The sequence below is a fragment of the Manis pentadactyla genome, chromosome 5, assembly GCF_030020395.1.
Source record: "Manis pentadactyla isolate mManPen7 chromosome 5, mManPen7.hap1, whole genome shotgun sequence".
NCBI lineage: Eukaryota > Metazoa > Chordata > Mammalia > Pholidota > Manidae > Manis > Manis pentadactyla.
The window spans coordinates 59,503,277-59,515,835 of record NC_080023.1 but is presented as its reverse complement, the minus strand read 5'-3'; positions in this window follow the sequence as shown (position 1 = coordinate 59,515,835).

Genomic DNA, 12,559 nt, shown 5'->3' with positions numbered 1-12,559 from the left:
CAAATCTAAGATGAGGCAAAGAGAAAATTCAGGGAGCTCACCATCGTGTCTTTTCTTAGATCCTTATCTCCCAAGATTGTCTGACTTCTTCTTTCCACCTGTCAGGGTCTTATAATGTACAGGGTCTTTAGGTGTACTTACAAGGAGAAATAAGGAAAAATATGTTTATTCCATCACCCAGAAGCAAAAATCCTTATAAAGCAGTATCTATTTTGCAACCCACTTTTTCACCCAATAATATTCCAATGAATCCTGATTAATATCATCCTTTCAGTGGACAAATATTATTCAATTGTGTGCTTAATATCATGGTTTACTTTTAACTAGCCTATTTTTAATATACATTTAATGACAACAAACAGTATTGCAATGAACATATCTTAGTACAGAGGCCACATTTTCTTGTCTTTAGTTTTGAAATCCAAAAACTATATAAACCAAACATATTTTATAATGTTTGGTGTAAATTCATTTTGTGGCAAAATCTCACTAGAGTTCACATAAGGCTATTTATAGTCTTAATTTATCCACTTGGTTCAACATTTCATGTTTTCTACAAAAATATTAAGATGCTTAATTATGGTTGGCTGCTCAGACTCTGTTGGGGTTGTTATGAAACATGTGCTCTATGCATCTTACTTCTTTGTAAGATCTGATTGTTCTAAACCCTAACAAACATCTTTCAGATCTTAGGATAACATTCCAGGAAGGTGAATGTTAAATTTTGGTTCATACTGTGAAATTTCACTCCTAAAATATTGTACTATGTATTCTTAACAGAGCATAAGCATTTAAATCATTTCTGCATGTTCTTGGCAACAATGGATGTTGCCATACAGTAGTTTAAACCTACATTTATTATTTGTGGGATTATAAAAAGAAAATATAAATGTACATTTAAAAAAAAAATCTAGAAAATAAAAAGCAGTATAAAGAAAAAATTAAAAAACACCTAACATCTCATTTCAGAGAGAATAACTTAATATTTTGGCTTGAATACAAAATTGGAATCACACTATATGTAGTGTATTTTTTGCTCCATTTTTTATTAGTGTATCATGAACAATTTCTTCTTTCTGTAAACACCCTTACAGTGTATGATTTAAATGATTGATAGTTTTATTGAATAGCCATATCATAATTCATGTAATCAAGTCATTTTTGTAGGGCAAATGGATTGTTTCCCAATTTCCCCATTATGATTACATTGCAATAAATATGGTTATACATATTCCAAAAAGTTAAAAAGAATGGTACTAGGCCAAAACCTGACTTATACCTCTTAAAACTGAAATTTCAACTTTTCCAAAGGAGCTCTAGTTCACTCTGATTATGGTACTGCTATTTTCATAAGAATGTGACCCAGAATACTAATTGAGAAAAATTAGTTTTGGTTCTCATCACTTCCCTCTCTTCTTTCCCCTTCCTCTCCCTTCTTCCAGAAATGTTTAAATACAAATAACTGATTTCTGTTGCCAAAAAGATCAAACAAAGAAAAGAAGAGGAGGTAGACTTTTGATTCTTACAACTCATCTTCAAACCAGGAAAAGCCACTTTAATTTCTTATTTTCATTTTCTTCAACTATAAAGTGAGAGTTGAGTTGGTAGTTTTCTAAGGTTATTCCCAGATCCTAACCTATTATGTTTTCCTTTCTTCAATCCATCATAATCTCATTGAGGTGCTTTCTTCACTATTTTTCTGGTTTTTTCCTGTTCATTTGCATGATTTTTTTGGCCATCATTGTTTACCTTTGTTTTATTATTTTTAAGTTTCCTTACAGAATTGTCTTATGTGTAAAGAATATGGGTGCATGTTCTTCAGTTGCCATATGGAGATTTTTCTATATTTTAGTTAATTTGTCCTGAGGTAGATGGCAGAGTCAATCACCACCCCGAATTTCTTAATGTATTATGCAAATACTACCTTGCAAAATATGGGTATGTATGAGCTCTCCTCTTATACAGCCATTTAGCTTATCTAGGCCTCAGTTGCCTTATCTATAAAACAAAGAGAAAACTACTGACCTCACAGTTTTCTCTTAAGTTGTAATTGAGGTATGAGTGGGAAGGTCCTCTGTGACATGAACTGAAGTCCGTGTTAGAGCACCAGCTGAGTATCAGGCTATAGGGAACTCTCACCACAAGATGGCACCATGGAGGCACCAAGTTTGTCCATCCTACATTGAACCAGGTTGACCTTAGCCATTCTAAACCCTCACATGATCAGCATCTATTACTTGCCCACCTTAATTCATTCTCCCTTCTGATTCTACCTACTTAGCTCTTAAGACCTCCAGGTGGCTATTTTGAAGTTATCCTCCTTTTAAGCTGTCAAAGGAAGAATTTTTGGCCACATGTTTACAATTGTCTATTCTCCTTCCCAGCCAATTGGTTGGCTCACTAGCCTAGACTACTCAGGATGGAAGCCAGGCATTTCAGGTCTCAGGATCTGGCTGCCATTCCTGCCAAGCTAAAGTTCAATACCATAACATTTTCTCACATATGCCTATGTGGCTCTTGGCATTTTTTGGAGGTCTTACATCAAGGACAGCTCTGGGGGACTGAGTGTTAAGGTACAGAATACTCTATCCCCAGATCCTGGGAAGTCAATTCACATTCCGCCTGATCTCACTGGAGTGTGGGCAGCTTAATACTTTATAACTGATTCCAAAACCCATTGTAGTTTATGTGTGATCAGGACAGTTGCAGATACAGTTTTTCACTGTTTGTTTTTTAGATAAACTTATTGGAAATCAATACAATCCAAGCATGAATAAAGGAATACAGTTGCCTTCGTATTTGCGATGGTCAGAAGCTGTGCAGATAAGCAGCAGTGCCTCCTTGTCCTGGAGCAGGGCTGAGCACCGACAAAAGTGCCCCAGACCAAGGGCTGTCCTTCCAAATGGGCTGAGTAGGTGGTCCTCCAAGATGGAACCTACAAAACAGTATTAGAAATTTCCTTTCTAAAAATGGCTTCCTCATATTCCAGGTGGGATACCCAGACTTCCGCTATTTGGGTTTGAGGCATTGTTTCTCTTTGTGTGCCCTATGAGAGTACATGCCTCATGGGGTTATGCTTCATGACTTTTTCTTTAGATTTATTATGTTAGCATGAGGAACTGAATCCCATGAATCCAGTGTGCTGAATAAATTAAGCTAAGCAATAGCTAAGGTCAAGTTAAGATCCCTTAAACACAGTTAAAGACTATTTTGATGGAGTCAGAGCACAGGATATTTCAGAGGAAGAAAAGAAACCAAAGCAACAGATTGTATCCAACAAACAAAATATTGAGTGTCTGTAGGGAGTTAGAGTGGTGTAGGCTTAAGGGTTATTAGCAGTTTAAATGAGATAATGTATGTGAAATCTTTAATCCAGAGCCTGACAAAGGTGTGTCCTTAATAAATGTTATTATCACTACAGTGTGCCTTGCAGATTGATGTTGGCACAAAAACAGAACAATACAGACTAGGTTATTGCCAACAGGAAGTAAAATTGGTTTGATAGGCAACCAGATAAAAATTATGTAATGGAATGTGTGATAAGTACTATGCTGGAGGAAAGTCTGAGTAGGGTGTTTGAGGAGCTTGGAGCAGGAGCACCCAACTCAGTATTCTAACTAGGACAGCTTTCCAGAGAAGAAGATTTTCTATTCTGCGACCTGAATGAGGAATGAGTGATATGGGGAAAGGAGGAGAGGAGAGTGTCAAATATAGGGAACATATACAGGAAAACCCAGAACTGAGATGCAACAGGGCATATGCTGAGGGCTGTGAGTAGTTTAGCTGCTGGAGGTGGAGGGTGGAGCACCTGTGGGCCACTGTACTGAAATGAGGCTCAAGAAGTTGGCGGCTGACAGGAGACTGGAAAGTGGTGGGTGTAGAAGACACACCTATAGTTAGTTGTTGGAAGCTGGAAGTAGCTACTCCAAAGTGAGAAAAACCATAATTATGAGCACAAACCTGCTAATTGTTTTTGAAATATTGATGTTGCAATCAACTTTTACTGAATTTGGGAGAAAGCTGAGCATTCTGAATAGCACTTTTCATGCTCCAAATTATATACCACAATTGGAGTGTTGCTTCTTTCCTTACAACTTTCCGTTTTTCTTTTCCTCAGAAAGGTCAGAGTGATACAAGGGTCACTTCACTTGTACTTCTCACTGTTTACCATGTGTGGAAATCCAAAGAAGAACAAGCCATGGCCACTGAGTATAGAAGAACATGGCCACGGCTGAATGCACAGTGAGTTCAACATTGTTACAAGTTTAAAATATAATAAATGTACCCCTCACACCTACCCCCTCTGCTGGCCTAATCAATGTTAACAGGTTGGTGTGTGTACTGCGATACCTTCCTCCAAAACCAAACACAGTTGAACCCCTGAACAACACGGGTTTGAATGGCATGGGTCCACTTGTATGTGGATTTTTTCAGGAAATACAATACAGTATTATAAATATATTTTCTTTTTCTGATGATTTTAACATTTTCTTTTATCTAGCTAACTTTATTGTAAGAATACAGTATATAATACATTAACAAAATACATGTTAATTAATTGACTGTTTATGTTATCTGTAAGGCTTCCAGTCAGTAGTAAGCTATTAGTAGTTCAGTTTGGGGGAGTCAAAAGTTATACATCAATTTTCAACTGCAAGGTGGGGTGGGGGTGGGTCAGTGCCCAAACCCCTATGTTGTTCAAGAATCAACTGTACATACAAAGCTATATATAGAGAGAGAGCTGTTTCCCTGTTTTTTAAAGGGGCTATGCTTCACACGTTACTTCGAAGTTTGAATTCTCATTTCATAATACATCATGGACAACAGTCCAGTTTTAGAAACATAAAGATATATAATCCAATCTTTTTAATGCTGAATACTGTTCTTTAGTGTAATTTGTTTTAAGTTAATCAATTGCTCAACTCTTGATGGACCTTCAGATTGTTTTCAGGTCACACGATAAAAATGCTGTAATACATGTGCATATTTATAAAGTTTTACAGAGTTTTTCTGTGGGTTGTCATAGTAGGTGCCAAAAAGTGGGTTGAATGAGTCAAAGTGTGTATATAGGAACTCCACAGTTTCTCTTTTGAAGATGCCAAGTGCTTCCTTTCTTCTGAATCCTTAGGAGTAGATAATACTCAAGTTTTGAGTGGAGTAAGGGGGAGATTCTCAGCCTTGAACCTCTTTAATTTGATGAAGGCGCCCTATAAGGCAGCAGTATAGAAGCTTGTTGGTCCCAGGACCCTTTCCCTCTCAAAAATTATTGAGAACCCCAGAGCTTTTTTTGTTACTGATAGTAATACCTATCAATATTTGCCTTAGTAGAAACCAAAACTGATAACTTAAGAAAATATTTGATTTCTTTGAAAAATAACACTAATAAATGCATTATATATTAACATAAATAGTGCATTTTTATAACAAGCAGTTATGATTTCCAAAACAAAAAGAAATTAGTGAAAAGAATGGCATTGCGTGGTTTTTTTTTCTTTTTTTGTGTGTTTCTTTAATATCTAGCTCAATAGAAAACAGCTGTATTCTGGTATTTGCTTCTGAATTGTGGTGACTTGTTTTGGTTGAACAATACAGGGAAAATTTGGGCTCACACAAATATGTAGTTGGAAAAAAGGAGTATTTTAATGGGATTTTCAGATAATTGTGGACATTCTTTGCTACTATATCAAAACTTGACAAGTAGTAGTATAAAGGTTATGTGCAATGTGGAATCTGAAACCATATTAATAAATGTGTACCCTGTTACATTAAGATTCATTGTTCTATCTTGCTTTTTGAATGGATCTTTTCATACATTGGTATAAGAAATATTGGTTCCCAGAGTTATGTAAGGCTTTCATATGAACTTATTAATATCACCACCAATCTCATTAGTAATGTTTTTCAATAGTGGGAAGATGTCGAAATCCCAGTGGTAAATACTAGTTTTCTAAAATTCTAATCACCCCCTTGAATCTCAAAGGTTATATTGGAAATATACACTGTTGATTATTTTCCTTGAAGTGATAAACTTCATTCACTTTGAATAAAATAATTGCCAAAATACCCAATTATAAATAACCATAGTTTTTCACTGGTTCCTTTCAGTAAATGGTTTTCCATGAAAAAGGCTAATTTAGCTTAGAACTCAATCTCCCAGGTGCTTTTTCATGAGTCAGTCTTTGTGCTTCCCTCTGAAGCAGCAATACTTTATACCTGCTTCTTGATTAGTTCTTCCACATTATATTAAAAAGATATGTATTCAATAGTCAAAATTTAACAAAATCAGTACATTTTCCTGTATCATTAAGAACATTCTTAAGTGTAACTGTCCTTTTTTTGTTTTCTTGCAAGCGTGTGTCAGTGAAGAATTAACAATTACTTGCACAGTCTGATGCTGTTCCTGACTCATGCTAAGGTCCCCAAAATTTTATCCTCCATTGTTTTTGTACTGTCAATACAAATGCCAATACAGTGAAAAAGACAATGGAATTTGGTCTCATTTGGACATTGTTAACAACATCAAAAGGTTTCAGGTACCGTCAAGGATATAGCCCATGTTGATAAACACTCTTCTAGAGCAGTGCTTCTCAAATATTAATGCACACACAGATCACCTGGGGATCTTATTAAAATACAGATTCCAATTCAATAGTCCGGAGGTGGGACTGAAAAGTTGCATTTGTAACGAGTTCCCAGGTGAAGATGATGCTTCCTATAGGTGGCTACACTTCGAGTAGCAAATTTCTAGACCTAGACCGCTTCCTATAGTAGCCACTAGCTACAAAGTGGCAATTTAACTTAAATTTAAAAGTAATTAAAATTAAATAAAATGAACCATTCAGTAAATCAGTCAAATTAGCCATACTTTGAGCATTCAAAGGCACCTGAGGCTAGTGGCTATCACGCTGGACAGTATATAAGAACATTTCCATCATCACAGAAAGTCATTGGACAGTCCTGTTTTACATCGTTTATAAGAAGTTAGTAATGACAAGTTCATGTAATTGAGTTCATTTAAATAGTAGTAAGAAGCTATCTTCAAAACGTATGAGCAGGTAACTTATTATGAATAACTTCACTATTTTTCTGGTCAGTGCAACAAAGCCAAATAATTTAGGATTTAAAAATGTTTTCAAATCAGTTTAAGCTTCAAGTTGCCCAACTCATTTCTTATAACCTCCCTAGTACCATGTCTTTATTTATCCTGAGTAAACTAATATTGCCAAGAATGGTGCATGGTATTCCATTTTTGTGGAAGAAAGGACTCTATAAAGATAAAGTGATTGAGGGTAACTGATACAGAGACAGAAAAATCCTTACTCACTGTAAACAATTGCCACAATAAAAACCTGGTCCTCCATGCAACTCACAAGGAACAATTTCAGTGAAAAAAAAGCTCCACTGGGGAGAATACAAGGTTACGCCTCAAAGGTTAGCAGGCGGGATAGTGTTTCTCCTGGGCGCTTGCCAGCACAGACAGCATGCTGAGAGGCATTCCTTGGAATATGCTTGGGCAGTTCTTGCTCTGATGAGGGCTGGCAACCCCTGCATGCCCCACCTGACTCAGGGAAACGTTCCAGGCCAGGCTTTCCAACAGCATTCCTCGTCTGCAAAGTTCACAAGCTGAGACGAGCCTAGTTGGAGGGAAGAGCAAGTAAAAGCTAAGAGAAATAAGAAACAGAAAGTAGGGGAGGCCATCCTGGATTATGCTGTGGGCTCTTGTGCTTATTTTCTGTCACTTCTCCATTCATGAGTACAGTTTATTGTATGCTTTCATAAACTTCTTCAGTGAGAGGAGACAAAGCGCTCATTCCATCCGTCCTGGCTACGGTTTGCCGTGGGGCCCAAGATCAACTACTCCTGTGGCCACATCCTCTGGGCGGGGAGCAGGCGTTGTTCCTGTCGGTTCAATTCTCTGCCGGGTAGATGTGTCTTAGGTTTGAAACTTTTCAGACCTCAGTAAAACGCCCCCATGAGGAGCAGACTAATGAACTCCACTGGAATGTTCATCTAAGGAACAAGTTTTCCTGTTCCACATTAGCTGTCACTCTGGTTTCTGAGAGTCGGGTACTACCCTTCTGTCAGTCAGCGTGCTCTCACATTCACAGCTTCAGAACCTGGTCTTCGCTCTGTGCTGTCCCGGACCCTTGAGGCAAATCTCAGTGGTCAGTGTTATTGTAAGAGGCTAGGCTGGGAGCATTGTTTTGCTATTTAGTTGAAATAAGAATAAGAATTCTAGGTAAAAGGCAGGGTTTTGTTTTTCTCTTTGATATGGCTGTGGGGTATGAAGGGAGACAGGTATGACACACTGGGCTGGCATTTTGCAAACAACCTTCTGAAGGAGCTCAGGGCACATTGCCTGCCCCTCGTAGGCAGACATGGCCTTCTTCAGTTCATATCAGCCCCTAACTGGATAGCTTGCTTCAGTTACTCTACCTGCCTGGCTCACATGTTTGCTTGTATGACTTCTGTTTTACAGCACCAGCCTCTCATCAGCCTCATAATGTAATGTATCTATGGGCATCAGAGTGACAGCTGTTAGGCAGTGCCATGGTAAGAAATGCCAGCTTATGAAGATGGGACCAGTGGCCAAGCTCTCCCCCGTAACTTCTCACAGAACAGTTGGCTTTTACCAAGAACCTATTATGTGCCAGACCATGGGTTAGGTGCCAGCAGATAGTGGGCCTTCCAAACTTATTTTTCAAAGGAAAGAAAAAAATAAAGAGCTATCTTATGGAATTTTCATAACAACTAAATCTATTGATGTGTGTTAGGCTTTGAGAAGCTTAATATTAAATATAATGGAGTAAATCCTGAGGGCAAGCAGGGAAGTTTTAGAATCCTCCAGCTATGCCTCCTTAAAGGCAAATGCTCTGAGTGTTCACACATCTGCAGGCAGGCTTTTCTTTCATTTCTTGTTGGGTCAACGTCATTATCTTAAACTATAATGTGCTTAAAAATATTGTGTAGGACTGTGTATGAAACCATGCATTCTCAGACCTTATAGTTTACTTAAGGGATTATCCAAGGGTAATAATCTCTCTAATCAAGTTTTGCCTTAGAAGCTAATTTTTATATCTACCCTTGGGTAGGATGCTATTATACTGTGTTTATGAAAGATCCTAGGTGTTAGCATTACTTCAAAACTATTTTGGAGACAGCAGACAAGAGTCTTGTCTCAGCTGAAGTTTTGATCCTGAGTAGTTTGAAATGAGGCTCTTAGTCTAACTCTTTTCTCTTCCAAAGTTGACATCACTTGGTACAATTATTAGATAAATGAAACACTTGTTTTCAAGCTAAAACCTACAAAGACACAGGGTTGTTTTCTATACCTGCAACTGGGTTTAATTTTTCTCAGCTAGAAACAAATATCACAAACTACTTGCTCTCAGAAAGAGCAACTCCTCATCACTTTATAAAAACTAAGCTGACAACCATTTAGAAATGTGAAGTGACTATTCAAATATAAGTTCTTGCAACTACTTAGGAGTGAGTGTGTTTTGCAATTAGTTCAGTCCTCAAACATGAAGTACTGCCTAAATTTGGAAGTTCTGTAGGAGGCACTACTGAGGTCATTTTTGAATGATGTTGTTGATAGGTAGGAGACGCTCTTAAAATATTCTAGGAGAAAAAAAAAAAGTCATTCCTTCTGGTTTCAAGTGAATTCTGACCTAATGCTCACAGCACTTCAAGAGCTCATTTCTTAGTGATGGCCACATGTGGTAGGCTGAGATTAAACTGGCTCTACCTACAGAAGGCACCTTTGTGTAAATCCTATGTTAGAAATAGGGGTCTAACAAAGGGTGTGGTAGGCGGACTTCACATTTAGACTTTTGCTGTTATCTTTAAATAAAATTTCACATCATTTAAATGAAAATAAATGAAGGCGCATGTCAGTTTATTACACTTACGGCCTTTTATTAGACAACATTGTCTAAGGTGATGTTAACCTTCTCTCTTGAAACTTGTAATTCAAATGTGAATAACAATTATATTGCATTGTGTTTTTCTGCATTAAAGATGATATTTTGTCTACTGTGAAGACTTGAAATATATCACAATTTTTGAACATTGTTTTGGTATTTCTTTGTTGTTAAATATGGGGGACCTTAAAAAATACAAGGGCCCTGAACCCCTCTAGACCTCTGAGAAAGCCCTGCTTACAATCTAAAGCAGGTGAAGTTATTTTTAATTGACAACTTAGAATATTAGTGTAGGAGGTATAATCAGATAATATAGCCACAAATTAATTACAGTCTAAATCCTGCCAGAAGCTCGCTTAGAGACAGCCTAATTACCATGTTAACTCTCTCCTGCTTTGTTCTCTAGATTTGTCCCTGAATTACCTGGGTTAACAGTGCTGGTCTATTTGATGTCAGCCAGGCTGTGTTATTTGTTTCCTGAAGAATTGCTGTCACTGTGTTAGGATTTCCTCTTGGCTCTCAGCTTTTGGAGGATGCTAGAGACTCATGGATTTGTTTTAGATCCTTTATTCCAGTTCCTTCATTTTAGAAATCAAGAAATTGAGGTCCAGATAAGTGACGTGCTCAAATGTCACAAAGGTAGTAAGTGGAAGAATCAGGACTAGAAATCTGTTTGCCTTTCCTTTTATGTGGCAGCCCTTTGAAAACAGCTGTCTGGCTGGCTGTCCTCAACTGTGCATCCTTTCTCCTGCGTGCACCTTATCTATAGCTTCCGGTTTTGAACATCTTGGGCAAGCAGTGATGAATAGAAAACATTCATTCTTTTGAATGTTTAGGGAATTCTTTAAGATGATATACCCATCCACGTTCATGGCCAACAGTGCTACTTCCCAAAGGAATCTACACTCCATGTGTTGAAGGGAGACTTTTAACTGGAGACTCTATGTTGGGCCAGGTCTTATGCAATATGTTTCTTAGTATTGACTCTGAAATTAGTCAAATTAAAAGCAGCATCAAATATAATATCACTATTGCTTGTATAATAAAATCATTGTAATTTAAGTACCAGGACCAGACTGTATGGCTTCAAATATATTCTACCACATCAATATTGGGATCTTGAGTAAGTTATATGACTGCTCTGTGACTCTGTTTCTTCATTCATAAATGGGGATAATAATAGTCTTGTCTGATGGAGTTGGTGTAAAGAATAAATAAAATATTATATGAAGAGCTTTTGGAATAGTGCGTGGCACCTAGCCATTACTGGTATTTTATAGTCTAATTCAGGTTTTCTTCCTGAAAGCCACACATAATGGGAATTTTAGAACATACATCTCAAATAGATAAGTATTTCTTTATATTTATATCATTGTATTATGTATCTTCTATAAATTATAAAGATAGAAATTAAAATTGATGAGGTAAAAATGAACTCCTTTTGAATTCCAAGAGGCTGTCTTACATGTATTCCCACTGGAAACTCCGGACACCACTGATCTGCCCCCAGACCCTGTGTTTCATGCTATTGCTTCCATCAGCTTTAATTTACAGTCTACCATCAACCACAAAATGAGCCAAGGTTAAGTTTCTTTCCTTTCCCAAAGCAGCCATTCCTGTGATAACATTGCTAACTTCAATCAAGTTTAGTGGTTTAAAGTGCTGATAACCTTACAACATTTATCTTCAGTAATTAAGGATTTTCTCCCTATCTGGTACCAGTGGAATTATTCTGTGGTGATTAGTCATAGGCTTTAACAAGTTACATTGTATGGTTGGTAGTTAGGATTTTTTTCTTTTTATTGCTTAAATCTGAAGGCTGCAATAACTTTTTCAGTGTCTTTGGCTTTTTTTTTTTACAATGTTTTGTTTATAGATGGAAATGCATTAAAAAGTTCCCTTTTTTTCATACTTTTTAGTCTGTCAGTGGTGGATTTTGCATATGGTCCTGGTTACCCTACTGAACCAGAGACATTCCACTGAGGTCTTGGACGTTTTGTATGTCAGAGTCCCAGATGGGCTGCAGATGATGTTTAAAGTGAAGGTTATCTTTGGGTAGTTTTATACTAAAACATATCAGACACAAATTGTAAAATGGTTAATGTTACAGGAGTTACTTTTCTCAATTTTTTTGTGGTTATGGAAGTTGTTGGGGCATCTTCAAGATGATAATAATTATGAAAATTCAAATCCATTTTTTATTTAAGGATTCAAGTTAGTTACTCATTTTCCAGGAGGAAAAAGTACTCATCCAGTTAATAATGATACAATAATTATGAATGTACTATTGGAATTGTTAGGAAGCTTATTTTGTAACTTGTCTCAGTCACAATTTTCAAAAGCAGTTATTACATATTACTACATACTTATTAGGATTATCATAGAGCTTACTTATATTATTTCATAAATAATAATGTATCTCATTACTTTAAAGATAAAAAACTTTTATCTTTAGTTAGCAAAGATTAATTCAATTATTCAATGTTATAAATTTTTTTAGAATGCTATGGGAATTTACAAAGAATGTGCAAGACATATGACTCCAAATAGAGTAAAAATTATACACAGAGATAAAATACTTGAAAATACAAATAAACAGAATCTTAAAACAAATTCATAATTACACGTAGCAATGA